Raw genomic sequence first — 27,306 nt, 5'->3', positions numbered from 1 at the left:
CCACCCATAGGAGGGACCTTGCAGGTAGCCCAGCCCACTAGCCCAGTATATCAGTAGGTAGCTGAGCCCTGCTAAATTAGATTAACCTGAATCTGCAACTTGTACAGAAACTCTGGACCTTCGACATTCAACCTCAGGAAGAAGACTGAAGAAATCTCCCTTGTGGCCACGGAGTGACCGCCCTAGGCAACCAGGCACCATATAGCGACCGCTGCTTGCTTTGCGACTGATCCTACGAGGGACGACTGCAGAGACTGACCAGCGCCGAGACTTCCAGACACCTCTGACCCAGATCCACATCTACAGCGAAGCTGAGACCCGTGGAGGCGACGAGGGACGTGGGACCGGCGACTTGGTAAAAGTGGCTAGTACCTGACTACCGCGACTTCCGAGACTCCCTCGAGGCTGTGCTTGGGGAATTGAGAAGCCCCCATCCCGAGCACCATCTGCAAAGAAGACCAGCTCCCCACACTTCACGTGTTCTGCGTGGGGCCCTTCTGCACCTGAGTTGCTCGACGTGTTGTCTGGTTGCTGGCACGTTGGCTAGTGACCTCTGCGACGACGAACCTTTGTTTTCACCTTGCTGGTCCGGCTCCTCCAGACTGGCACCCGCTCCTCTGTAAAAGAGAAGCACCCCAGACCTTCCTGGTCTGCACCAGAAGCAAGTCCTCCATCCTGCGTGGGTTCCGCTTGCCAAGGCTTGTTGGGTCCTGACTCGACTTCGACGCCGCCGACAGCAAGAGCCTTCGTGGGACACCTCACCTCCTGGTCCTGGTCATCCTCGACGCCTCCTGGTACCCGTGGCTGCTGCGACAAGCTTCACCTCTTCACCTGCATCTGCACGACATCGCCTGGTTCCTTCCCGGCTCCTGGCTGGTGACCTAGACTCTGTCCCTTCTGCTTGCAGGTATCCTTCCTTCTTGATTCCATCCTTGGAATTCACGGGACACTCTTCACTGACTGCCTGTCAGCAACTTTCCTTCAGGCATCCATAGGAGTCAACGACGAAACCCGACGCAAGTTCACACCTATGCACCCGCAGCCCGTGGGCTAGGTAACTTGAGTACTTCGGTGCTCACAAGGGTATTGACTATCCAAGGGTCTAGTTTCAGAGTCTCGACTTCCTAGCTATACCAGAAGTGTCCTAAAACTGTTAAATTCTAACAACTTCCATTTCTATCGACTTTTATGCATGAGTGTTTCCACTCTGCACCTGAATCCCGTGGGCCTCCCACTTCCTAACCTTTGGTAGTATAGTGTAGCCCCAGCGATTCCCTAGGCCTAGGCCTATCCTGTGTTCGTGACAGTGGTTCTTATACCACTTACTTAGTATATGGTTGGCGTGGCCCCTAGGGCCTAACTGTATTACTTACCTGTGTGACTTAATGTATGCTTAAATAAGACTGTGTTGTACTTACCTCGAATCTCATAAAGAGTGCTGAGGGTTTGACTAGAATAAATACATTCTATTTTTATATATATCTGTTGTGGTGTCCTTTCATTTGGTATTCAAGGGATTACATATGGTATAACAGCTGGCTTCACATGCCATACAGAGTTTAGCCTAAGACTGCTCTTGTCCATGCTACCACTAGGATAGCTGGTCTATAAGGTTGACTTTACAACCAATCACCATAAGGGTTGTTTGGACTGATACAAGGTGTACACTAGAATTAGTGACATCATATATCAGGCCAACTTCTCACAGCGATTATCAGAGAAGTCCGATAAGCCGCTAAGGAATGTCTGTGGGAGCGCAGATGTCACGGGGCCAGGGGGGGAGAGTGGGAGGGCGGAGAAGAGTTCTCTTTTCAGGAAATAAAGCCAAGTGCCCGACTGGGGTTTGGGTGAGTATATAGGTGGGCAGTTCTTTCTGGAAGAAAACATGTTTATTTATCGTTGAATGGCTCTGGAAAGTCCCTGACTGCAGGCCCATGGATAATTACCAACACCTGCATAATTGGTGGCACCTACATTACTATGGAAAGTACCTGACTACATGTACATGGATAACTGTCAAGCATGTGAATAATTATAGCAGTTGAAACAAAGTAATAAATGAAGGGAGGCTTGTGCAAACATGTGGAACAAAAACATGAGGCCTTTTAGTCAAACCTAGGGATAATTACAAGCACGTGGAACATTGCAAATACAAAGCAAACCTAAAGGTTGGGTATAGGAAGCAGTGATACCGCACTTAGCAAAAATACTTAACCTAAGTTGTGTGCGATTGAGGAGTGACTACATGATTTATAAAGCAATGGGTTGTTGAACATATGGTACATGCCTGGGTGAAGGAATTAGTGATTGTAACAGGCCATGAGTACACAGAGTATTAAATACTAGGTACTTACAGTTAAATTGAATAAGCCTATCAGGTTATATCCAAATGTACATGTTTTAGGGGCCAGAGAACATGCACTGGTCCCGGTTAGATGCTCCCAGTGCAACAGATTAAAAAACCCAGCAGCATCAATCCAAACCCTTTCTACTGCACCCTAGTTTGCAACCACAAATGTTATGTTCGCGGTAGAATGCAAACTTCCAGTGCAAAAAAATACATTCAATATTGTGCATAGTAACTCCCTCTAGGAGCACAAATACACAATTTGTGAATTAAAGAAATTAACGTCCAATTTTAAATTGAGCCCATTGTACGTTCAATTTGAACTGAGACATGATGATGTATTTGCAAACAACACTCTGTACGTAGTTTTTCATTAAAACCAGGTTCAAAAGGTGTCACCAAGGGGGAGGAGCCTAGCGTGCAACCAAGATGGCCGCGTAGGCTTGTGGCTCCCGAGGGCCTCCGCAACCTCCCACGTCTATCCTGTCATAATCCTGATTTTTTCGACGGGCTTTTGTTTATGATCTTGCGCTAAGGTGCCACTCGTTTTCCGAATCGAAATTGGACTCCGGGAACCGTTTTTTTGGCGATCTGAAGTTTGCGGCCTTCTCCGGCCTTGGTCCCGGACTCGGGTTGGTGAGGTGCCTGGCTGCGAAGTGAACAACAGCGGCATGCCAGGCTGGGCCTGCCCCGGACCCCGCACTTTCACTTTCGGTTTCGAGTTGGTCTACTGACACTGATGAGGAGACATTGGGAGAGCTGCGCCGAGTACGGAGTGCAAAGCCTAGTCTTGACCTGTAAACGGGCCTACTTCAGCTAGCGGCCCGGATCTCCTAGCCTTCCTCCGGGTGCTGGAGGGTGCTGACCTTGCTGATCGCTGACGATGACGACAAGAGTGGATGGCGACAAACTGAAACCCAAATCTACCCGGAGGGGAGCCTATTCCCAGGCCAACAATATGGACCGCTATGCGCAGCCAAAGGGATCCCCTAGTGGATCACGTAAATCGCCTGAGCCGCCCAAGGAGGCCTCGGGCGCATCACCCGAACTGACTCTGCTGGATGTCATGGGGGCCATTGAGGAGATGAAGGTGACTGTGAACCAACAACTGGATACTCTGGCCAACAAATTGGACTCGGTGCTGATTGATGTCACCTTGGTCAGAGCGGACCTGTCGAAAACCAATGACCGGGTCGACTCGTTGGCCCAAGCGTCGTCCAGCCTAACGGTAGATGTGGCCGCTTTGCAGACGACGGTGCGGAGGTTACAGCTCACTAGTGACCTGACTGAGCGTCGCCTCGAGGACTCTGAAGGCAGGGCCAGGCGGAACAACGTCCGCATTATCGGCGTGCCCGAACGATCGGAGGAGCCTGCTGTGGATCTCTTTGTGGAGGATGTAGTGGTGACTCATCTAGCACCCAAGGGGCTGAGCAAGTTCTTCGCTGTTGAACGGGCCCACAGGGTTCCAGGGGGTGCGCCTAAGGTGGGGGCCCCCCCGCGGCCGATCATTGCCCGACTTTTTAATTTTCGGGATAGAGACGCTATCCTGCAGGCGTCGAGGGTGGCTGGGCCATTACGATTTGAGAACTCTAATGTTAGGTTTTACCCAGACTTTACGCAAGCGGTTCAAAAGCAACGGATGGGTTTCTCGGCCATCAAACGGCGCTTGAGAGACATGGACTTCAAGTATGCGATGCTATTCCCGGCTAGGCTGCGGGTCGAGCTAGATGGTCGCTCACACTTCTTCGACCGGCCGGAGGCGGTGGGAGAGTGGCTGGATGCCCTGCCCAAGAGTCGGGAGCCGGAGGGTCGGATGACGGAGAGCGGAGAGGGTCTGACGGAGTAGGAATGGAACAGTGATTTTGGCGCTGGACTGCACTGGTAACGTTTTGCACCTGTGGCTGCACTGGACTCCAGTTTGTGACACTTTGCCCCGTGGTGTTTGGAGGTTGCGGGGGGCTTGCTGGGGCCCTTTCCTCCTTCTGGGGGTTCTTTTTTTGTCCTTTCTGTAGTGAATTTTATATTGGGGCGACAGGCACACTGCAGGTTGGGGGGGCTGTTCGGGCTCACGCAGGGGTGCAGGGAGGGGGGAGTTTTGTTGGGGTTGATGGGGTGGGGTTGGGGGCTGTTTGTTTGTTTCACAAGGCGGGGTAATATTTCATGTTGTGCTACTATGATTGTGCTCCCCGGGAGAGGGATGTTTTGTGTTGGGAGGGATGGGGGGTAGGGGGCTGAAACTTCTTTCCTGGAATGTGAATGGGCTGGGGGACAGGATAAAGCGGGGGGTAGTCCTGCAGTTCTTGAAACGTATTTCGCCTGACATTGTGTTCCTGCAGGAAACGCACCTCATAGGGAACTCTTTCCATGCCATGAACAGACGAGGGTATCGCCTTCTGGCCCATTCTGGTTTCACCTCTGGCTCGAGGGGAGTGGGCATTTTAGTCAGGACCTCTCTCCCGTTGGTGGTGGATGAGGTGCTCCACGATGACAGAGGGCGCTACACTGCGCTGGTGGGGAGGTGGGAGGGTAGGTTGATTACGCTGGTCACGGTCTATGTGCGGCCGGGCCTGCAGACGGCCACCTATGCCGATTTGGGACGCCTGCTGCTTGGGCTTCCGGGGGGGGTGTTGGTCCTGGGGGGGGACTTTAACGCTGTGGTTTCCGGAGTTGAGGATCGATACCCCCCTAGGGACCTCCCTCGGGCCCAGAACTGGCTGGGGGGCTTTCTGGATACCCTGGGACTGATAGATTGCTGGCGGTTGAAACACCCTGGACAGGCGCAGTATACCTTCCATTCCAGGGCCCATGGTAGTCTTTCGAGGCTTGACTATATGCTAGTGCCTGCGGCCCAAGCTGGGATGATCGGGGAGGTGCGACATTTGGCACGTGTGTTTATCAGATCACTCCCCCCTCTTGTTACACCTAGATATCGCCCTGGGGGCAGAGGGGAGGGTGGCGCCGATCAACCCCTGGTACCTACGAAACCCCATGATTCGTGCAGACTTGGTTAAGTCTCTGGAACACTACTTTAATGACAACGTGGGGTCGGTGTCTTCCGCCATCTCCCTTTGGGAGGCCTTTAAGACGGTGCTCCGGGGCCAGGCCCTATCTCTCATTTCCTACACCAAAAAATGCGCTGCGCAGGAGGTTGTTCGGCTAGAAGATGAGATCACTGAGTTGGAGAGTGATTTGGAGCAAGGTGTTACGGATGATAGATTGCATGTGTTGGAGCTTAAGCAGGCCGACTATAAGGCGCTGGTTACTGAATCTGCTAGGAGTATGAGCAGGGAGCAACAGGGGCGTTTGTATGATATGGGTGATAAGGCCGGGAAGTTGATTGCTTGGTTGGATAAGAAGGAGAGAGCGAGTCGAGTGGTACCGGAGGTTGAGAGGGTGGACGGTGTGTGTGTGACGGACCCCGGTGATATAGTTGATTGCTTTGCGGAGTATTTTCACGGGGTCTACTCTCCTGTCTCAGAGCGCTCGGAGGAAGACTCCCGACTGCTGCTTCGAGACATTACTCTGCCTTCCCTATCTGATGAGGATAAAGTATTGATGGATGCGGCCCTGTCGCCAGATGAGATTGCTTTGGCCATTCGCTCTATTGCCTCGGGTAAGGCCATGGGTCCTAACGGACTTCCCATCGAATTATACAAGTTGCGCCCAGATGTGATTGCGCCTTATCTCCGAGACATGTTCCTTGAGGCTAAGGCGGCGGGCTCCCTCCCCCCTGACCAACGTCTTGCTACTATTGTGGTTATCCATAAGGAGGGGAAGTCGCGGGATCGGTGTACTTCTTACAGGCCCATCTCCTTGTTAAACGCGGAGCCCAAAATCCTCGCCAAGGTACTGGCCAATCGTCTGATCCGGGTTGTGGGCGACCTGATTCATCAGGATCAATCCGGCTTTATACCCCATCGCAATACCGCTTTGAACCTGCGGCGATTGCATGGCGTCCTGGCGCGCGCTCCATTCATTCGTGAGCCGGCCATTTTGGCGTCCTTGGACGCTACCATGGCGTTTGATACCTTGGAATGGCCGTACATCTGGGCAGCATTGGCGAAATTTGGTTTTGGCCCGGGTTTTATCGGTTGGGTGAAATTGCTTTATGACAATCCACTGGCACAGGTGGTGGTCAACGGACGTGTCTCGGCTCCCTTTGTTTTGGGTAGGGGCACCCGACAGGGATGTCCACTGTCGCCTCTTCTTTTTGCGCTTTGTCTTGAGCCCCTTGCGGAGTGGTTGCGGTGGGAACCCTCGATGCGTGGCCTTAGATGGACGCCGGAATACGAGGATCGGGTCTCCCTATACGCGGACGATACTTTTTTGTATCTTGCATCACCGCGCAAATCGCTCATTGTGTTGGTGGATGTTTTGAGCTCCTTTGGTCGCAATTCCGGATTGGTCATCAACTGGGCTAAGTCCTGTATATACGTTCTTTCTGGGGAGGCCCCCCCCCTTCTGCGGGGGTGCCCTATCCAGATTGCGCCGTCGGGATTTACGTATTTGGGAATTTTTATAACACTGGACCCGGTGGCCCGCTACGAACGGAATCTTCTCCCCCCCCTTCAGCGCCTAAGGGCGGATGTGGCGGGTTGGCGGCGGTTGCCGCTCTCGCCACTTGGCCGGGCAGCACTGTTCAAAATGATGTCGCTGCCACGCTTTTTGTACGCCCTGCAGAACACCATGGACGTAGTGCCGGCCCGTTATTTTCGGGAGGTGGAGTGTCTCCAGCGTCGATTGTTTTGGGATGGGCGGCCGCGGATTGCTCTTGCCAAACTGACTCTACCGTGGTATGATGGGGGGGTTGCCCTCCCTGACATTAAGCGATACTACTGGGCCTCCCAGTTGGCTGCCGTCAATCACGGGATGTATGGCCCTGCTTTGAACCCGGCTTTTGAGATGGACAAATTGCTATTGCCGGGCGGAGACTATAATCGAGCGCTATACTCGGGGTCCCTTGATGCGCGGTTGACGGGCCCGACGCGGGTCGCGGTACAGGTGTGGCATGCAGCAAATGCGGCGATGGGGTGGAGGGATCGTTTGACTCGGGCTACGCCATTGTATGCGTCCCAGCGTTTGGGTTATCTGTATACTACGAAAGGCTTTGATAAGTGGGATACGATTGGTATCAGCACGGTAGGGGATCTCTGGACGAAAGGGAAATTTAAGACGTTCGACATGCTGAAAACTGAATACCAGTTGAATGATAGGGAATACTATCGGTATGCTCAGGTCCATCATGCCTTGTGTTCCGTGTTTTCGGACGTGGCGGCTATTCCGGAGCATTCCCCGTTGGAGGACAGGATATTGGACGGCTATGTGCCGGATAGCACCATTTATCTGATTTATAAGAAGCTTATTAATGATCGGATGGGTTTGCTGGCTTCATTGCGGGAGACATGGATTGCTGACGGTTTAGAACTGGACGACGAGGATTGGGTGTCGGCGGTGGCCTCCCCGAAAGAGGTGGCTATCCCGGCCCGGTTGCGGTTCGTCCAGCTTAAAATACTCCATAGAGTGTACGTCACGGGGCCTGCTCTGATGCGTATGGGGTATTCGGTGGATGGTTTGTGTAAGCGAGGCTGTGGACTCCTGGGGAGTTTCCTCCATATCCTGTGGGAGTGTCCGGAGGTGACTCGGTTTTGGTGCAGAGTGCATGCGGTGTTAGAAGAAGTCACGCATGTTGCCTTGTTGCCGGAGGCACGAAGATGTTTGCTGAATGTCTGGGAGCCGACTGATTACAATGTGACGCAGACGCAATGGGTGACTCTGGGCTATATGGTAGCGAAGCGCGACATTGCACAATTGTGGGGCTCACAGAGGCCACCCACGGTGTGGGGTCCCTGGAACTCCTATCGTGGAGGTATATGCGCCCCGCCTCAGATGCGTGAGATAGATGCCGCTCTGTCTCCCTAGCCCGCGCATTCCTGTATGCTCCTGTGACATGCGAATTTGGTTTCTTCGGCCTTGCCCCCCCCCCCCTCTGTCTACCCGGGTTGGATTACTCCCTCGATACGAGGGGCACATGCTACTGATATTAATTTCCTCTGCCTTGTGTGTTTGCTGTTTTTCGTTTCCTAAAAATATGAAACCTTTCTTGTTTGTTTATGGACTGCGGCTGCTGCCGACTGCGATGATTAACTCTCCAGTGACCCCTTTTTTGTTGCTTCATCGATGTGAATGTTTAGCTGTGCCTAGGGTTACACTGCATTTTAGCGGCCGGCCTGTTGGTTGTAGGCCCATACTTGTATTTCTCTGAAATTGTAATAAAGGTTTTTAAAAAAAAAAAAAAAAAAAAAAGGTGTCACCAATATACCTATAGCAGCTTTGAAAGTAAAACTGCAAATTAGAATGTCTGATTTTGCTATTTACTACATAGTGTTCTTGCATTAAAACTTTTTGTTGTAAGCTAATGGACCATGTGTGAAAATTGAAGCCAGACCTTTCATTATACATTAATTCTTTGGCCATTTTTAACTTAACAAATTTACAGAAGGAAATTGAGCTTGCAAAGGTTATGGGTCCATTCGATTAATGGCTAAATCTTCCAAAATAATGAAGACCACGAGCCTGCTTTAGAGTTCGGCCGTGGGGTTACTCCGTCACAAGCATGATGGATATTCTGTACACCACATTACAAGTGAAGTCTAGATCAGGCCCCAAGTCACCAGGGCAGAATTAGTAGTAAAAACCCCTATATTTACTCAAGGAAAATAACCTACACATTGAATAAACTAGTGAGGCATGGTGATTACACAATCTTTGCCACAACTGGTCGGCGACCAGGTCTCCTGGACTGGTCAAAGTGCTTTCTGAAATCAAGAACCGCACATTGACATGGACAAATGCCAAATCTAAATAAATCATGCTTAACAATGCCAATAATGTGATTCACAACAAAGTAGCACCCAATACAGCCACAGGCAAAATGTAGCTTGCATACAGAGCAAAACAAAGATGGAAATTAAAATGACATGTCAGCATTACAGAGAGGCAAGAGCACAAATCAAAGGAGTACACAACAAGCAAATCTGAGCCACGTGCAGCCTCACAACCAATGCACACCATCCCACTGTAGACACACTTGCACGCATTATAAAGGCAAGACAGTACCATCAACACCAACACATTCCTTTTAACTGCATACAAAGCTACAAGAAGCAGATGATCAGTGAGAAGGCACATTATCTCGTGCATAAACAGCTCTGTTTGGTATTCATATCAGATCGAGTAGGAAGAGAAGGAGCCAAAGAATACACAGGAAAAAACATTCAGTCAAAGGGCAATACTCCAGATTACATATGTGTCAGAAAATTATATGAACATTTATTTACCGCTGCTGTGAGTTCTGGCAACCGTTTGCCACTAATGCCCCCAGAGTTATTTCTTAAAGACTTTATTTTAAGCCAATTCTATTGCAGATAAATGAAGGCGTATAATTTCAGACACCTGTAAAATCATTGAGAGGGTAAGCAGAGGATGTCAATATTATGAAAGCAGGAAACTATGCCATACTGATGGTCAGTATTGCAAGAGTCAAGACACAACCCCTACATAAACTTCATATGTTTCCTGGGCCTGTCTACAAGACCAGGTTATGTTATGCCACTACCACATGGAATATTAATAGACAAAGAATCTAGAAGGCCTTGGGTGTCTCATCGTGCAGCTACACTGCTCTACTCTCTGAAATGTCATTGAAGTCCCAATCTCTCTCATGGAAACAGCTGTTAACAGCCATTATATACTCTCTAGACAGTTTATTTTGAGGGGGGGAAAGTATGTGATTGTGATGTAAGAGGAGAGAAATAATTCAAGCATTTCATCGCATGCTCACGTTAAAGCCAAAAACGCCTATGCCTGTTCCTAAGCAACACATACTCAAATGAATACAAGAATATATGAACCGACATACTATCAAGCCACACAAGAAATGCAATGCATATTTTTGAGCAATATTGAACATAGATACATTAAGGGGTCGATTCCGATCCTGTTTTTTTTTTTTCCATACGACTCGTATCTGTAATTTTTTCCGTACGAATCGTACAAGTCCCGTCTGACCCGCGAAGTACGATTCGTACGGGAAAAATACACACGGATCGGCCCGATCCGTACAAATCGGATCGGGAAAAGTTGTACAAGACGGACCCGGACACTTTTCCGTACGAATCGTAAAAATATAGTCTGACCGTACAAGTACGATCCGGACCGGCTTTCCGATTTTTACGATTTTTACGATTCGTACGGAAAACGTCCCGTACACGGGGAATGCTTTTACGCGCTACGAAGTGAACTTTGTACGACTCGTATCCCGGGAAAAGTTGTTCCCGGGGTGCGAGTCGTAAAGGCCCCCCCATGCATATGTACGCACCTTACAACAATATCGCGTATGTACGCACCGTACATACGCAATGTTGGGGTACGCACCATACATACGCAATGTTGGGGTACGCACCGTACATATGCAATGTTGGGGTACGCACCGTACATACGCAACGCATGGGGGTGTATGCCTGTCGACTCGCACCCCTGGGGACTCTGCTTTTACGGCTGTTTTTGGCTCCCGTAAGAAAAGAGCCGTACGGAGTGCCGTTGGGGCGAATCATACTTGCTGGGCTGGAAACCGCTACTTAAATACGTCTGGACATCGCGTACAGGCTGTTCCGGATCCGATTCGTTGTTTTTTTTACCCGTACGGTCTTTTGTACGATTCGTACGGAAATAGGCTTTCTGTACGAATTGTACTTCCTAGATTGTACGGAAAGTTTACCGGGTACGAGTCGTACGGAGAAAACGCTCTGTACAACGATTCGTACAGCCTTTTTCCAGGATTGGAATCGGCCCCTAGGTGTTGCAAATGAATTTCAAAGCATAGGACCTAAAGACTCAATGAAAAACTAAGCAAAAATATGATATAGGGGTTCTCCTAATAAACATGTTAGGCAAATTATAGGACACTGTGCTACACCCTGCCCTATTGTTTCCCAACACACATGACACAGTACCAAATTAATATATACAATTATAAATACCCATCTTTCTTAGCCTCATACTGAAGTCACTATTGTTCTTTTGCATAATTGTGACATTGCACTTTATGTTGATAGATCATGTCTTAGAAATCATGCAGGGAAGTTATTGGTGCAATATATTCTATGTACTCTACACAAAATAGTTGAGTCCATTTTTACTAGGGGTGGGCGGAACCCGTGCATAAAAACTCCACAGGGTTCCGCGAGCGGGAGGAATCTGGCACGTCGCTCTGAGTTTTAGCACCGACAGCGTGTTCCGTGCTTGCAAAATCAGTGCGAATGGCACCACGTAGCGTGCCAGAAGGCGCTGCTTCTTTGCTGCCACTCAAGTAGATTTTCTACTTGCGATAACCAACTTATCCTTGGTGAGTCGTGTACGGGAAAAAACTCCATCACGTGGAGGTCGGTGAGGTTTTACCTTAACTCCGCATTACAAGCGTAATGTGGAGTGGACAAAATTCAGCGAATACCGTCAGCGGAGCGTAATCTATCACTCACTCCTAGTTTTTACCTCAAGTTACATTCAGCTCACATTACAGAACTGGTTACCCTGGCTCAAGCCAATATTATAGCGACAGAGAAAAGCATCACCATCTTTTCCATATCAAAATATGCCTTTGGTGTTGCCAATGAATTTAGGCTCCTGTGCAAGCATAGGGGCTTGTGTGTATTCCTCCACAGGTACGCCATTAAAGAATTGGTCCTATATGAAAAGCTTGCTTGATGCCATACAACTTCCAAAAATAAGTGACAATAGTCAAATACACTTCTGACCAATACACTCAGGGTGAGTTATCCCATAGGAATGTTTTGCTAACACTGTTGCTAAGAATGCTGCTTAATATCCACTACTGATGTTACACTATATTTTTCCCAGACTGATGAACCCTCAATGTCTACGTTGTATGATTTTGCTATTGTACAAGAGCATATTTCTGAATGTGAAAGATATTATTGAAGGAAATATGGATGTGTTAGGCATCAGGAGAGTTTATGGAGTGACAACAATAGTTACACAACTGCTCCTACTGTATTGTTGGCCAACCTAGCCTGATTGTTTCATGGTATTGCATATAACAGGGACGTAATGATCCAAGACGCATATAGCCACAGGAATGCCCATCATTTCCCCTCTATTGATCAGCAGTAATGACGTTTCTATGAAGTTTGACAAGCCTGCAATATTGGTAAAAGTGATAAAACCTCCAGTGCAACCCATCCTGCCCTATGGGGCTATTTGTACATATACGGGTTGACTTTATTTGTACATTCAACTTCCATTTTTTTATAAATGTTTTGGTTATGGTCTATATGTATTGAGGATGGGTAGAGGCCTACCTAGTGGCTTGGCAGATGCTGTCACTGATATTAAAAGACTGATCTGAGACTTTGCCCCAGGTTTGGAATCCCATTTAAAATTATAAGGGACAGAGGAACTCAGTTTCTGTCATTAATAATCGAGGATCTTTGTACAGCTAGAAGAATACAACCACATCTTCACTGTGCTTTACCATCCTGAGACCTCAGGGATGGTGAAACGTTGGACTATGATATCTACGATATGTGAGGAGCTTGTCCTCGAGGAGAGCAATGTCTCACCCATAGCTTATGTCAATGAGAGACATTCTTAATAAAAGAATTAAGTTGAGCCCACTTGAAATCATAAGGCGTAGATGTAGGATTCTTCTTTCAACCACTCCAGTGTATTCAGCTTTGCTTAATCTGCATATTTCGGATGACTTGAGTTTAATTTATTACAAATAACTGATCCTGTCTTAACAGCTTCTGTTTGAAGGTCAAGCAGTTTTGCACACCATCCCATCTGAAGCCTTCAGGACCTGTATGTGGCTCTTTCAACTATGGGAAAAATTCCCAAAAATTGTGAAGAAATTCCTTTTTGGATCGCCAAAAAACCCAGCACAAACAGTCAACTTAAAGCTGTGTTTCCTCTTACGGGACCACAAGACAAGCACATAATATTGACTATGTGCTTACCTCATGGGATGGTTTCCATAATTGGGGACTGCACCACTTGAGCTACAGTCTTTACTGCAGTCTATGCCATCAAACATGATACTCCATCAATGTCAGTCTTGCCAGAGGTGCTAAAACAAATAAGGAACAAATACGGGTCAGCTGCTGCCCTGAATTTGGGGATTAAATGATTGGGAAACTTTCCCGTAGTCCCGCAATGATTCTATCTAATATTTAAAGGCGAAGCAACTTCTCTGGCTATACTCCTGTTTTTATTTTGGATACAATTATTTTGTTATGTATGTGTATAGTTCTATGTCATTTCTTATGTACACCTCAGGTACAAGTTCAGAGAGTAAAGATTAGTATGTTTGTCTATAAAGAAAAATAACTCATGGTCAGTCAAAAAAAGACAAAACACCAGAGATTAATTTGAGTATTCACTGTGTAAATTACTCTACGTAAAATCTGTTCCCACAGTATATCATATTTCTGTTTATACAGCTCTCCTCAGCAGTGCAACAGAGGTAACTATAGTGTGCTGGTAAATCCAGGAGGTTCTGAAAAACAACTGATAACTTTGTCAAAGTTGAAACCCCAGACAGGTGTGAAGCCCCTCCCGACAAATTATATAATTTGGATATACAAATTGAGGGTAACATAAAACTTACCATTAAAGTAATAGTCTGGAATAATTTATCATTATCATATGACATTCTCTTAGCGGAGGAAGATTGGCCTCCGCAGTTTGTCCAAACATCCCAATAGGGTGAAGATGTAATGCACCCATCTTTTTCTACACTTGCCTCTGACGAAGTTAAACAAGCTTATGCAGCAGAATGGGCTCTTGCACTAGCCCCAGCTTCACATCCCAATCGTTAGGCTAGGATAAGGATTCTTCTTGTCATATAATACCGGCAAGTGCAACCACAATATCCCATAAAACGGGATGCTAAACCGCCTGTTAGAGGAATAGTCTCCAAGTTGGAGTACCAGTGAGTAATTGATCCCTGTGTCTCTCAAATGATGAATCCCCTTTTTCCTGTTTTGAAACCAGATCATTCATATCACATAGTCCTAGACTATAGACAGGGGACACAAACTTGGTGGTTTTCTGTCTGCAGTTGCTGCCTGCATACCTGACTGGGTTGGGACTCGGTCCCTCAGCATAAAGTGAATCCAGAGGGGGGTGGAGACAGCTCTCATTCCGCTAAAAGAGTAGCCTGCAGCGCAGGTTGGACCGGTCTTAGCCCATCATAGACCGTCAGAGGCCAGGCCGGGCCTATTCTCTTGGTTATACTTTTTCCGCCCTATAATTGCTTCGAGAGAAATTGGTGACACATGTAAGTTCAAATTTTGCTCCAGCATTTTATCATCTAAAGTATAGCGTATTTCAAAATGTAATGGGGAAAAGAATGACAAACCTTGTAGCAATTTAGACACACATTATTCACACCCATGCAGTACAGTCGAGAACTTTCTGGTGAGGGAAGTGGACTGTGTTTCAAATGGAATAAAATCAGTGGAGTGGTGTTTCTCACTAACAGCAGAAGACTTCTCTATATCGCAAACGCCGCTAACCACCTTGCCTGTGTCAAATGTAACAACAAGCCCTGAAACAGTTGCTACTCCTACCAACAGTATGAGGGCTCTAAATGGGTTTGAAGGGCCCGTCACAGGGGACTTGGGTGCGCTGGTCTCAGATTTACTGGAGACTCACAATGTAACTTATGACTTTGCTACTGCCCCAAGCCCCCCAAATTCAGGGCCTTTAACTAAACAAAGGAAAAAAGCACCCAAACAGAAGATGAATAAAATTATATAGGCTCCGGATGCACACAGGAATCTCAATCTAGCCCCTACTCCACCTTCGACTCCTGATCCGTGGGATGCTCTAAAGAATCATATCATAATCTACTTGAGGCTAAATTGTCTCCTATATATGATAGCCCTGCTTCTATCGAGGCTTATATAAATCAAACAGGCAAACTTGTAGAAGGGGGCTTTAATAACCCAGATCAGGTCCAACATCAAAACATTAGTGACGTCAGACCCTCGTAACCTTAGCCACGCTAACACCTAAATCTGTTACATGACCACCTGTCACTACCAGGGGAATGAGTAATACTGATGGATCTAGCAATTACATTACAGCTGATCCCTGTAATACGGCTACTATCTCAGTCACACCTGTCACGCTAAAAAGTGAGGCCCCCAACCCCTTAATGTCATTCTAAGGGTCGGTGGGAATAGTACCTCAAACCAAATGGATTTTCCTGTGATAAATCTTCTACCAGTTTCCTGTCCAATTGTTATGTTTCTGGTAAACTCCTCAGTTGGCCATAGGTTCTGTAAAATCACAGTGGTCTCTCAGGAACAAGGTTTTGTTTTGGCTAAAGAGCTCCGTCAACTCACAGTGGGACCTAAGTAAAGAAATCATATTGGTACAGAGAGTTGGTGGCATTACAACCCTAGCTAGAAACTATTTAGGAGACACTGTTACTGTAAATGTGCTCAATCCAAAGGTTGCTGGAGAAATTTTTGCCCAAGCGAGAGATGATAGGATGAAACTCAGCTCCATAAAGCTACTGCAGCTAGTTATTTTTACAGGCATTTACAACCAGTCGCCCCAAAGGATTACAGGTTCAGGGGCACCATTCATCTCCATATGATACTCTGATCCAATTATGCCTTACCACTGAGCAACAGGTTTATGCCCCTGACTGGCATGGGGGACAAACGATTGACTCCTTACAGGAAAGAAAATATGGGCATCGCATCCATCAGCACCAGAAACAAGCAACCCTGAGCCCAAAAGGCATTTATTACAAGGGCCTGCAACACCCATAGTTTTGCCAAGTAACAGTGGGGGTGCCCAGGGCATATATTTCTTATCTTGGAATGTTGCAGGGATTAGTCAAAAACTGACTGGTTGTCTTTTGTCGAAAAATTTGATTCGTTGTCAGGAGACATGGGCCTTTGACACTGCAGTCATTAATGGATACAAGTCTTACTGCCTAGCCGAAACTCCATCTGTTGCTCGGAGAGGGAAAGGGGCTCTTGTTAATTTTGTGATATGTACTATCAGAAATTTGGAAGTTAGAATTTTAGCTTCTATGTCATGCTACCAAACTTTACATATCCACTCACCAAAGCAGTTTAATATTATTTTCATTCATTTTTAGGTCTCGCCTAGCGTTGCAGCACAAATGTGCTACCATCGCTTTGCGAGGCATGCAGTATACACTATAGTGTGGAAGCTTCGTGGAAGCTCCGTTCATTCTCCGGCCCATCCTCTTCATTGGCTTAGGTTAAAAGTGCTGCCTTCCAATTGGTTTCAAGCATGTTAGTTCCGCCCCATAACAGCCATGTCAGTCATTTGTGTAGTTCCACGGCTACTGGCCCCTTCACAGCACAGACTACTTTCTTCCCATGGCCCCTCCCCCTCCCGCAGTTCGATGCCTTCTTGCTGCCTTGCAACCTCTCCACGCTCCGCCTCGTCGCCCGCCGCATGCATTGCTATTTGCAATGCAATAGAGTCAGTTTGCATTGCCAATGCTTGTTTACCACTGGACACGCCTTATGGCCCTCTACAAATTGATGTGCGTATCACTGCTACTGGCGGGAAGACACGCCTGGATGACACGCCTTATGCATTGACATGCCCAGAAAGAAGATGTTCACGGAAGTTTCTTGCCGGAACTACCCAAGTGAAACAGAAAGTGACGGAAGCTGTAGCTTCCCAGGCAAGGCTCGGTGTGAGTTGAGGAACAGAAACGGAGCTAAATAAGTCCAGAAAAGGCAGGCCGTGAGTAGTTGCCCATGCGCTTTGGGTCCCGAAGGACTAAGGAAGGAAGTATGAGCTATGAAACTGCCAGTGTCAATGTTACACGGGCGGACACAAGGGAGAACGTAACGTATGCCCATGAGGCTCCTTCACCTTAGAAGTAGCTAAAAGAGCCAATGGAATCTCGGGGCTACTGACAATAGTCCCACAGAGTTGAATCTTCTCACCCTGCTGACAGGAAGTAGCAAGAAACGGCATTGAGTTCAGAGGAGGGTACACAAACTATTGCGTAGAATAATATAAATCGAGCGTCTGACCTTCTAGCAAAAACATTTAGTAATCTAAATGATACCAGCAGATGGCACCATAATCCATGCAGTTTACATTTTTAAGATGAACAGATCGAAATGTTATTCCCTGGCAGACTACAACAAATAACAATTTTCGTAAATTGTGCCGTTGTTTCATGGGGAATCCATGTGCTTTGTGAACGAAGCTGATCGTCTGGTACACGGCAGTAGAAACCATGCTGTATCCACCATTGTTTGTCAAGTTTGAATTTCAAATGCAAGGTCAAGTTGGCAAAAATTAAACATTTTAACAGGTAACTGTAACTTCCCAGGTGCTCAGAACTATGCTTGATGTCATTGGAATGTGTGTGGCTGGTGATACATGATAAAGACCCCTTTAACCCATCACCCTTCTACAAATACATCCTTCCCCACCATATTTTGACCCACACAGCTAGTCCCTCTTTCCATCATCCCCATACATATAGGGGCCTCGCCCCACCTGTAAGATGCTCAATTATTCCTGAAGTCGACTAACATCATAGACATATACCCCTGAAAATGATCTAATGATGGATGTTACTATAACCCCTGAATGGGAAACACCAGAAGAATAAAATACTTACTCTTAACAATAATACATGTACAATCCCCTATATATACTTACCTTGATGATATAATGATAGTCAAAATTCGGAACACCACATCACCGAGGGCAAAAAAAAAAAACTCAATATATTGTTAGAACACTTCTTAAACAAAAGTTTTGGTGGTTATAAAGTTGGTGGACTGGGACCTGGAATCTCAAACAACCTTAATCACAACCTGAGATTTAAAACTAATTACACGTGTTTAAAGTAACCTTCGTAAACTGAATTATTCAAAGATGTTTTCACTCGAGCTCCACACTAAATTGGGGTCACAGATGAGGGATAAGAAAACGGCTACTCACCCTACCCAATTAGACTCCACCCTCCCTCCTCATGACTTCACTGGAAACTCTTCTATCAATGCTGTGAAGTGTCCAAAAGAAGAGACAGTGCTTTATAAAAACCCACAAATAAATTAATATGTAGCGCTTACACGAGAAGAAAGCCAAATAATCCGAACCACCACGCACGAGGGTCACATTCTTGGCCAAGTTCTTTGTTCGATTTTTCTTCACTATCCATAATGTTTATGGATTGATTTTTTCCACTTGTCAAATGATGAAAGATCCACAACTGTCCTTGCGGATTTCCATCTTTCTGTGATTTCAGGAGTCTGTGTGGCAGGTTGGGGGAGGTTACTAGGAGACACAATTTCTCCATGTATTGCATTGTAGGATAAATGAAGGTGGTTGGTTATTGGTCCATGCAAACGCACTTTTTAATTGCGTAAATGCTTTCAAAATGTCATAGTATGTGATGAAATACCATAATAGCTCATTCAATTGAGTTCTGCCAGTGAAAGCACCAAGGCTGACATGCTTTTAGCGATTATGCCAAAGGCAAACTATTTTATCACATTTTGTAGGATTACTCATCAAGCGTGCGTTTTTTATGGTAAGAGTATTCATAAAAAGAACCATGACCACATTCCATATCGGGCACCGTGTGTCAACAGCCACATATGTTTTCATTGAAAATGGCTATTTCAGGCCAAGGCCTCTAACTCTCAAACATTGGGGATTCTTATCGTGCATAGGGGAACTATGGGCTGTCGGAGTGCAAAGGCACGATGGAACAGGCAAAAACCAGGCATAACAGCTAAATGTGTTTAGCTATAATTTTTACAAATACAGTGAATTCATAAAGTGGTAGCTTGTAGCCATGCAACCCCTCTCTCGAGCCTAGTCTGCATTGCTTTTACTGACTTGAAAGCAGTTTCTCCTGAACGCTGGCACAATCAACGTCCTTTAGGATATGGGCTACGTCTCCTTTTAGTTATTTATTTAAACAGCGACGGTGAGGGGCAGGGGAGTCGTGGGGTGGTAGAGAGCAGTCAATGCACAAGTGGGCAGCAGCGAGGGAGGGGGGAAAGGGGTAGGACAGAAATAAAGGATTTTGGAGAGCATGAGGTTTAAACACATAGAAGGCTTGATGCGGAGGAGTGGAAGAAGCAACATGCATAATTTTGTAAACAAACAGACCAACTGGCACATAAGCGCCAGACTGCTCCCCCACTATTATGCATTTTATGTGGTCTTTGTGTTATGTTTTCATCAGTAACAGAGTCTAAGTGCACCGTGACACGTTCTACCGTGTTTTTAGACTCTTAGGCATTTTGTTTTGTGTTTCTGTAAAGTTTTGATCGCAGCCTGGGTCTTAGTGCAACATAACATGCTTTCATACTTCCCCAACTGTAATAAATTAACGTTTTCATTTGCGATGGATCTCCATGTGTAATTGCAATAAGACACACTCTTTCGCTTTACCAGCCATAATAGATTTGGATTTATATTTGCGGTATGTTTGACAGCAACCTATTTCCACTGATATAATGGATTGGAGGGGCTGGTGAGGGAGGTTTACAAGGCGAACTCCAATATGAAAATCTAAGTATTGAGGGCGCCCCTAACCTTTTACAAGGTGTAGTCCCTTTACCTATACTAAAAAATTGGAGTGTTAATGGCGGAATTAATCCCGCTGGTCATGTGCTGTTTCTATCCTGGAATGTTGCGGGTATTGGTTCTAAACTTCTCTCTCCTCTGTGGGCAGACTTCATTAACAAGCATGATATCTGTCTTTTTCAGGAGACATGGTCAACAGAGCCTGTATTTATGTTGGGCTATTTGAATTTTTATGTCCCGGCGGTCAAAAAATCTAAGGGACGACCATCAGGAGGTTTGGCCATTTGGATCAAACAAAGCCTAGGGTGTAAAATTCAATCTATTCTAACCCAGAATAATGATATATTGGGAGTTAGATTGACTTGTACACCAAACCTCAAAATTAACGTATACAATGTATACGTAAGGGGCTTACCTGGTGGGAAAATTTCTGAGGTGATGCCTGCACTAAGTACTCTCGTCGAATCTAACCCCATCGATGTGCTCCCACTTATAGCGGGTGATTTTAATACAAATTTTGAGCCTCTAGGGTCTCAAGATATGCTTCTAGTAGAGGATGAAGATCTGAAGTGGGGTGTTCCACTGCTTGAGACAAAGGCAGTGACCAAGTGGACTGAGGCGGCCCTGTATCTGAATGGGTTTTGCCTGAGCAACCAATTGAGGGCGGCTAACGGCAGAACCATATCAGATAGGACATGCAATAAAACGTATGATAATGGCATCAGGGCAAGCAACATAGATTATCTCCTGGTTCACCTAAGGATGTGGCATACCCTTGTGGATATGGTGGTTGAGACACGGATAGAAAGTGATCATAACCCGCTAGTTGCAACTTTTAAATTAGGATTGGGCGATAGGGAGACTTATGGTTTTGAAAAAATGATTGGTCCAGCTGCCGTTTTATCAAATGATGAACGCCACCTTAAATGGCGTAACGTTGTTGAGCACCCTGATCTTTTAGGCAGCATCGAGTCCTATGTGGAAGAGGCGTTGTTATCAATCATGGCAATAGGTAACAATTGTCAACCTCTAGTTGAACAAGAGATTATATATGAAAAACTAGTAGCAAGGTTGAAATCATGCTTTTGCAGTCCTTCTAAAGCAAAACAAGCCCCTAAACGCAAACAGGAGGATTGGTATAATGCCTCCTGCAAATATGCGCGCAGCAATTTGGGTCTCGCCCTCAAAACTAAGGATATGAGCAAGATTAAAATAGCTCGCAATGCACACAAAAAGACCTTATGGAAAGCAAAAAAAGATTGGGATGAGTGCGAGTGGCAAGAATTAAAAGCAGCATGCGCAGACAAAAACCAGAAAAAATTCTGGGATATTTTTAAATGGAAGAGGGGCGAAATTATTGACAGTCCTCATAACCATGTACCCCAGAGTTCTTGGATAGACTTCTTTAAGTCACAATATTGTAAAGGTATCGAGGATGCTAGTATGCACCAAAGGGAGAGGCCGTTCTATAATAGCCCTGTGTTTACCACAGAGGAGGTTGACACAGCGCTTGACATGGTTACCCAGGGACGTGCACCTGGCATGGATTGTATCCCGGCCGATGTATTTCTCCACAATAGAAAAAGATGGTGTTCATACATTACTCATTTAGCTAACGCCATAGCCCAGGGAATGAGTATCCCTCATTCTTGGAAGGGTGCCGAAATTGTCCCGATATATAAAAAAGGGGACAAATCGCTGGCTTGCAACTATAGGCCCATAAGCCTAATAGACGCTATGCAAAAAATCCTGGGCCGACTGGTTTTGGGCAAAATTCAGACCTGGATGGAAGATAACAGTATATTAAGTCCTTTACAGGCTGGGTTTCGTCCAAAAACAAGCACAATAGATCAGGTCTTCAGGTTTGTCGTCCTCTATTGGCGGACAGTCATTCTAGATAAAGGGGTTCTATATGCTGTGTTTGTTGACCTAAGGGCGGCCTTCGACCTGGTCCCACGAGGCAAGCTATGGAAGGTATTGGAGGAGTTGGGGATGGCGCCGGAGTTGTTGGCATTGGTGGTCCGCTTACATGAGAACAATTTTGCTCGGGTCCGATGGGGGCGGCAGGGGGAGGTAACGGAGTCTTTCCCCGTGGAGCGTGGAGTTCGGCAGGGCTGTGTTCTGGCACCGACCTTGTTCTCGCTCTTCGTGAACGGGGTGGCTGAGTTCCTCTCCCGGGTCCCCTCGGATGCACCGGCTATGAATGGTACTCGTATCCCAGTTCTCATGTTCGCGGACGATACATTGCTGATTTCCAAAACTCCGAGTGGCCTGCAGCTCACCCTCCGACGCTTTGAAGAGTTCTGCTTGCTCCGTGGTTTGGAAATAAATGTTTCCAAGACCAAGTTTATGGTTCTTAACGGCCCTAACCCGTGTAGATCCTATAAACCGTTTGGTGGTAAAATCGTAATGGGTGGCTCGCCTATGGAACAAGTCGACGCATTTACATATCTGGGAGTCACGATACAGAAGAATATGTGCTGGAAAAGCCAACTAGACATGTCAATTCTGAAGTTCCAACAGCAGACAGGCTTTCTCATAAAAAGATTTAAAGCTTCGCACTCGCAGCCAATAAGCCCACTTCTAGAAATCTATTCAATGAAGATTCGTAGCTCATCATTATATGGTGCAGAGCTATGGGGCTATGGTAACAATCCCAAACGTCTGAATACAATGGAGAGCGAGTTTATACGTAAAATCGTTGGTGTACCACAAAGTACTCCCCTGTTACCCCTCTTTTGGGACCTCGGTCTAAAAACCTTGCAAGACACTGCTAATCTGCGACCATTGTTGTATTGGCGTAGGGTTTGGTCAACTGAGGAACTCAGGCACTATGCTTTGGGATTAAAAGAAATAATGGAGAAGGACCTCTTTCATAAAATAGAATGGCTGAAGTCCATCAAAACACTACTTTTCAGACTGGGATGGAGTAATCTATGGGATGATCCCCAAAACGCGGTTTTCCCTTCAAAAGATATTGTCAAAGCTAAGTACTGGGAATTCGTAGTCATGGAATCTGTTTCCAGGGGGAGTACATCCCAGCTAACAGCTAGATACCTAGAGATTAAGGCCCTTCCTGGGCAGGAACAATTCTGGGGCATGATTGAAGAACCAATCGATCGTAAATTATATTTCCAGTTTAGGATAGGTACCCTTCCCATTTGTACATTTACGTGCAAATGGACTAATGGGTCGCAGGATAAATGTCCTAAATGTAGAGACACGATTGAGTCTCTTAGTCATTTCATTTTCTTTTGTCCCCTCTATGAGCACCCTCGAAACAAATGGGTATTACCTGTCTGTCGCCTTATAGGCATTCGAAGGTATGAAGAGGCACTAAGAATCTTGCGCTCTGATCCAAGCCCGACAATTGCAATAGCTAAGTACTGGGAATTCGTAGTCATGGAATCTGTTTCCAGGGGGAGTACATCCCAGCTAACAGCTAGATACCTAGAGATTAAGGCCCTTCCTGGGCAGGAACAATTCTGGGGCATGATTGAAGAACCAATCGATCGTAAATTATATTTCCAGTTTAGGATAGGTACCCTTCCCATTTGTACATTTACGTGCAAATGGACTAATGGGTCGCAGGATAAATGTCCTAAATGTAGAGACACGATTGAGTCTCTTAGTCATTTCATTTTCTTTTGTCCCCTCTATGAGCACCCTCGAAACAAATGGGTATTACCTGTCTGTCGCCTTATAGGCATTCGAAGGTATGAAGAGGCACTAAGAATCTTGCGCTCTGATCCAAGCCCGACAATTGCAATAGCAATGGCTAAATATATTAAGTGGGCTTGGACTATACGGCATAGACACTCTAATGTGAAAGCGACCAACGATAAACTCATCCATCCTCACATGTAAAAACCTTAGTCTTGGTTTTTTTGTGGTTTCGATTAATTTTTGTTGTGGATGAGTTAATATTGTTGTTTAAAAATGAATTGCTTTAATCGAACTGGATGTCTAGGAATTAGCATCGATTAGTAATCATGGAATATTTCGTAATCTAGGGTGTTTAAGTGTAAATATCTTGTGTTGAGTTTATTTTATTGCTGTTTCTCCTTAATCTATGTTAATGTAATTGCTTGATGTACGATACTTTCATGACTTAATTGTCGAATAAAGTTTTTCAAAAAGAAAAAAAAGATATAATGGATTAATTCATTTTCTGTGTGCGTGTGTAATAAATTATCACCCGCTCCAGAATGTTAGTGCACCATAACACACTACAGCGATCACATTTACAATGATAAAAATGATATTGGTAATGCAGGTAAAATAAACGTGCCCTATTGATACGCTCCCTTTATATTCATTTGTGGTCTTGCAGCCAAATCAGCAACACAGTTCTCCAAACCATGTCTAACTGCACCTAGACCTCCTCTCCTGCTTCTTCCACCATCATGGATTTTGTTTAATGTTTGCAAAAACTTTAACAGCAATCTATTTTCCAAAACATAATGGAATAATTTAATTTATGGTTGTGTTTGCAATACATTTTCAACCGCTCCATGATGTAAGGGAACCATAACATTTTACATATATCCAAATTTAAATGCTATAAAATATGTTGGAAAACGAGGTACATTACATTTGCCATGTTTGAGCAGTCCCTTTTTAGGTTGAGCCTGGGCAGCGCTTGTGCTGCGAGGCACGCTGTATTAAGGTAGTGGGTACTTGAAGCTCCGCCCACATTTTTCTGTGGCTTGTGTCATTGTCCACTGTAAACTGGCTGTTCATTGGTCAATAGGCTTAGTAGTCCCTTCTTAGTACAGCCTCATCTCATATTTTAACCTCCCATAGGGACACTCCGTGTTACGTGTGCTGTTGCTCGGTAGGCTTTAATTACAGCCTCCATGCACTATTTTCTCAAATAGCGTTGTCCTGTCTGCTGCTGCAGGCAGGACACGCTCTCTCCTAGTGCTTTTTTTTATAGCACACATTTGCAAATCAATAGGTCTCGCATTTGCAAGAGTTTAAGCTATTGGCATTATAAATGACAATGCCTTTTTTTAGCCGTTTTAAAAACACATAAATAAAATGCATTATCATTTGCAATGCCAATAGCTTAAACTCTCATAAATGCGAGACCGATTGCATTGCAAATGCTTGTTATTTTAACTATTTCTCCGCTCACCCAATAGGTATCATTGATGAACTAGGGGAATTAGTGATGGAATTTGCAAATAAAGGGTAGGCCCACACCTCAATTATATGGGCAGGAGATTTTAATATTTCCAAATGTCGATCAGATGGGGAACGTATATTTGTTAATGCCCAGGGCGAGGAGACAGGTCACTTTGCTCACTCAAATTCCAGAGAATCCCTAAAGCAGTTAATCTTATCCCACAATTTAACCTTCTCATCTGATTTTCAGGAAGATGGGAAAGGAAACGTACTCACTTTTACAGGAAGGGGAAGGGCAGCTTTAGAAATTTTGTCTTGCTATCCGGGTACTTGGAGCAGTATCTTGTGGGCTATGAGGTGCGCCCACTCCCGTACTGCAACCATAATCCAGTCCTTTTAAATGTAACATTTTTCACTCAAGGTACCCCACCTGACAAGACCATACCTCAAATTAACTATTCAGCAAATAAGGGGGTCAGTTTAAAGTGGGGCTCTCTTGAGCCAAAAGATTTTTTGAAGACTTGATCACTACAAACCCCCACTAGATTTTAGGTTACCTTTCTGTTGATGAACCTGGGAAAATTTTGGATAGTTTTCTGGAGATTAGTAAAGCAGGCTCTAGTGGGCTTACCTCTAAAAAAACCACAAAAAGAGCGCAGTGGCCACTCATGGTTTAGCCTTGAGTGTACGGCTACACTCAAAGTGCAGAAGGCTGCCACAAATATCATCCCTCCTAATGTCCTGGAAATCAGAGAAGTCAGATTTCAGTATAAGCATGCGTTACCGCAAAGGAAAATATTCACCAGGGATCATGCCTGGGAAGACCTAAACAGAGCAGCACAGCTGAAAGATTGTAGACTTTTTTGGGATGTGTGCAACTGTCCTTTTTTTCAGGATAGCTCATCCACAGGAATATATTGCCACATTCTTGAGCAAGACTGGGTTAATCATTACTCCTTATTTTAGAAACCAGATAAATTGGAGAGACAAGACACCAAGGATAATAGTTTGGATTTTCATCCTGTAAATGATGACTGGATAGCTGACCTTGTAGACGTACCCTCTGTAATTGAAGGTATTATGACTGCTGCAAATAGGATGGCCCCTGGCCCTGATGGGGTACCAATTGACTTGTTTAAATTTAAATTTGTGTTTTGTGCCCCAATGGTTATAAACGTGCTGAGGATTGATGTGAAAGGAGGCCCAATCAATTCATGGACAGATTCCATATTAGTGCTCATTTTAAAAAAAAATCTACCCTCATGTTAGCGCCCAATATCATTAATAAATTCAACAGAAAAAATGTTAGGCCCTGTCATTTTAACGAAACTGGAAACCTGAGCAGAGACTTATTTCTTTTCTCTCCAGTCCAATTTGGCTTCTTGCCTGGACCGAAGATTGTAGAACAAGTCCCTCAATCTCACACTTATTGTGAGTAAATATGTCAAGGCCAGGAAGGGGGCCATGCATATGGCCTTTATGGACCTCTCCTGCGCCTATGACCTTACAGAGTTTTGTTGTGGGACCTGATAGAAAAGGAAGGAATCAACCGCCCCCACTTGATCTTATTAAGAATTTGCACTGGAAAACCACAACTAGAGTGTGATATACACGGACTGTGGATTGCACAGCCTCAATAAAGGTTGTAAGAGGGTTAGGCAAGGCTGTATTTTAGCCCCCTTCCTTTTCTTTTTTTATATACATTTTTTGGATTCCGCACTGAAATCATGCAGTAAAGATGTCCCTAGAATCTGTTCTCAGGTAGTCCCTGAATTGCCTACACAGATGCCGCGGTTCCTCTAACACAGACAGCTAATGGCTTCCATAAACATTGAAATGGTTTTAACAATGTTATGCTCAGTCACAGACTCAAGGTGAATCGTGAATCAGCAAAAATCTTTTATTATGTAATGAGGTCCCAAAAACATTAAAACCAAAACATTATTTACAGAAGGGAGACTCATCAAAAAAGTGGCTGGTGATGCAATCAGGGGTGGCTCTTCCACTAGGGCAGAGGAGTGTCGCCCCATTGCTTTCTCACAGTGCGAGAAAGCCAAAACATAAAATGGTAATAACTTTTGAGTATTACAATTTTATGTTTCTTTCTGCATTGCGGGCAGGCGTCTGGGCGGAGCTGCCCCGGCAGGGCAGGAGTGGTTTGCCCACTCTTGAATCCACCCGACTGGTTA

The 27,306-nt window shown here is 45.5% G+C and overlaps 1 protein-coding gene across 1 annotated transcript in view; it reads right to left on the bottom strand.

Moving 5' to 3' along the window:
* DNAH5 (dynein axonemal heavy chain 5) overlaps positions 1 to 27,306 on the bottom strand; it is a 5,853,083-nt gene that overhangs the window by 264,844 nt on the left and 5,560,933 nt on the right. The gene's annotated exons all lie outside the window — the stretch shown is intronic.

This window comes from Triturus cristatus, chromosome 5_2, assembly GCF_964204655.1.
Source record: "Triturus cristatus chromosome 5_2, aTriCri1.1, whole genome shotgun sequence".
NCBI classification, from domain to species: Eukaryota; Metazoa; Chordata; class Amphibia; order Caudata; family Salamandridae; genus Triturus; species Triturus cristatus.
Note: the sequence above shows the minus strand (reverse complement) of the source record. Positions and strands in the feature narration are given on the sequence as shown.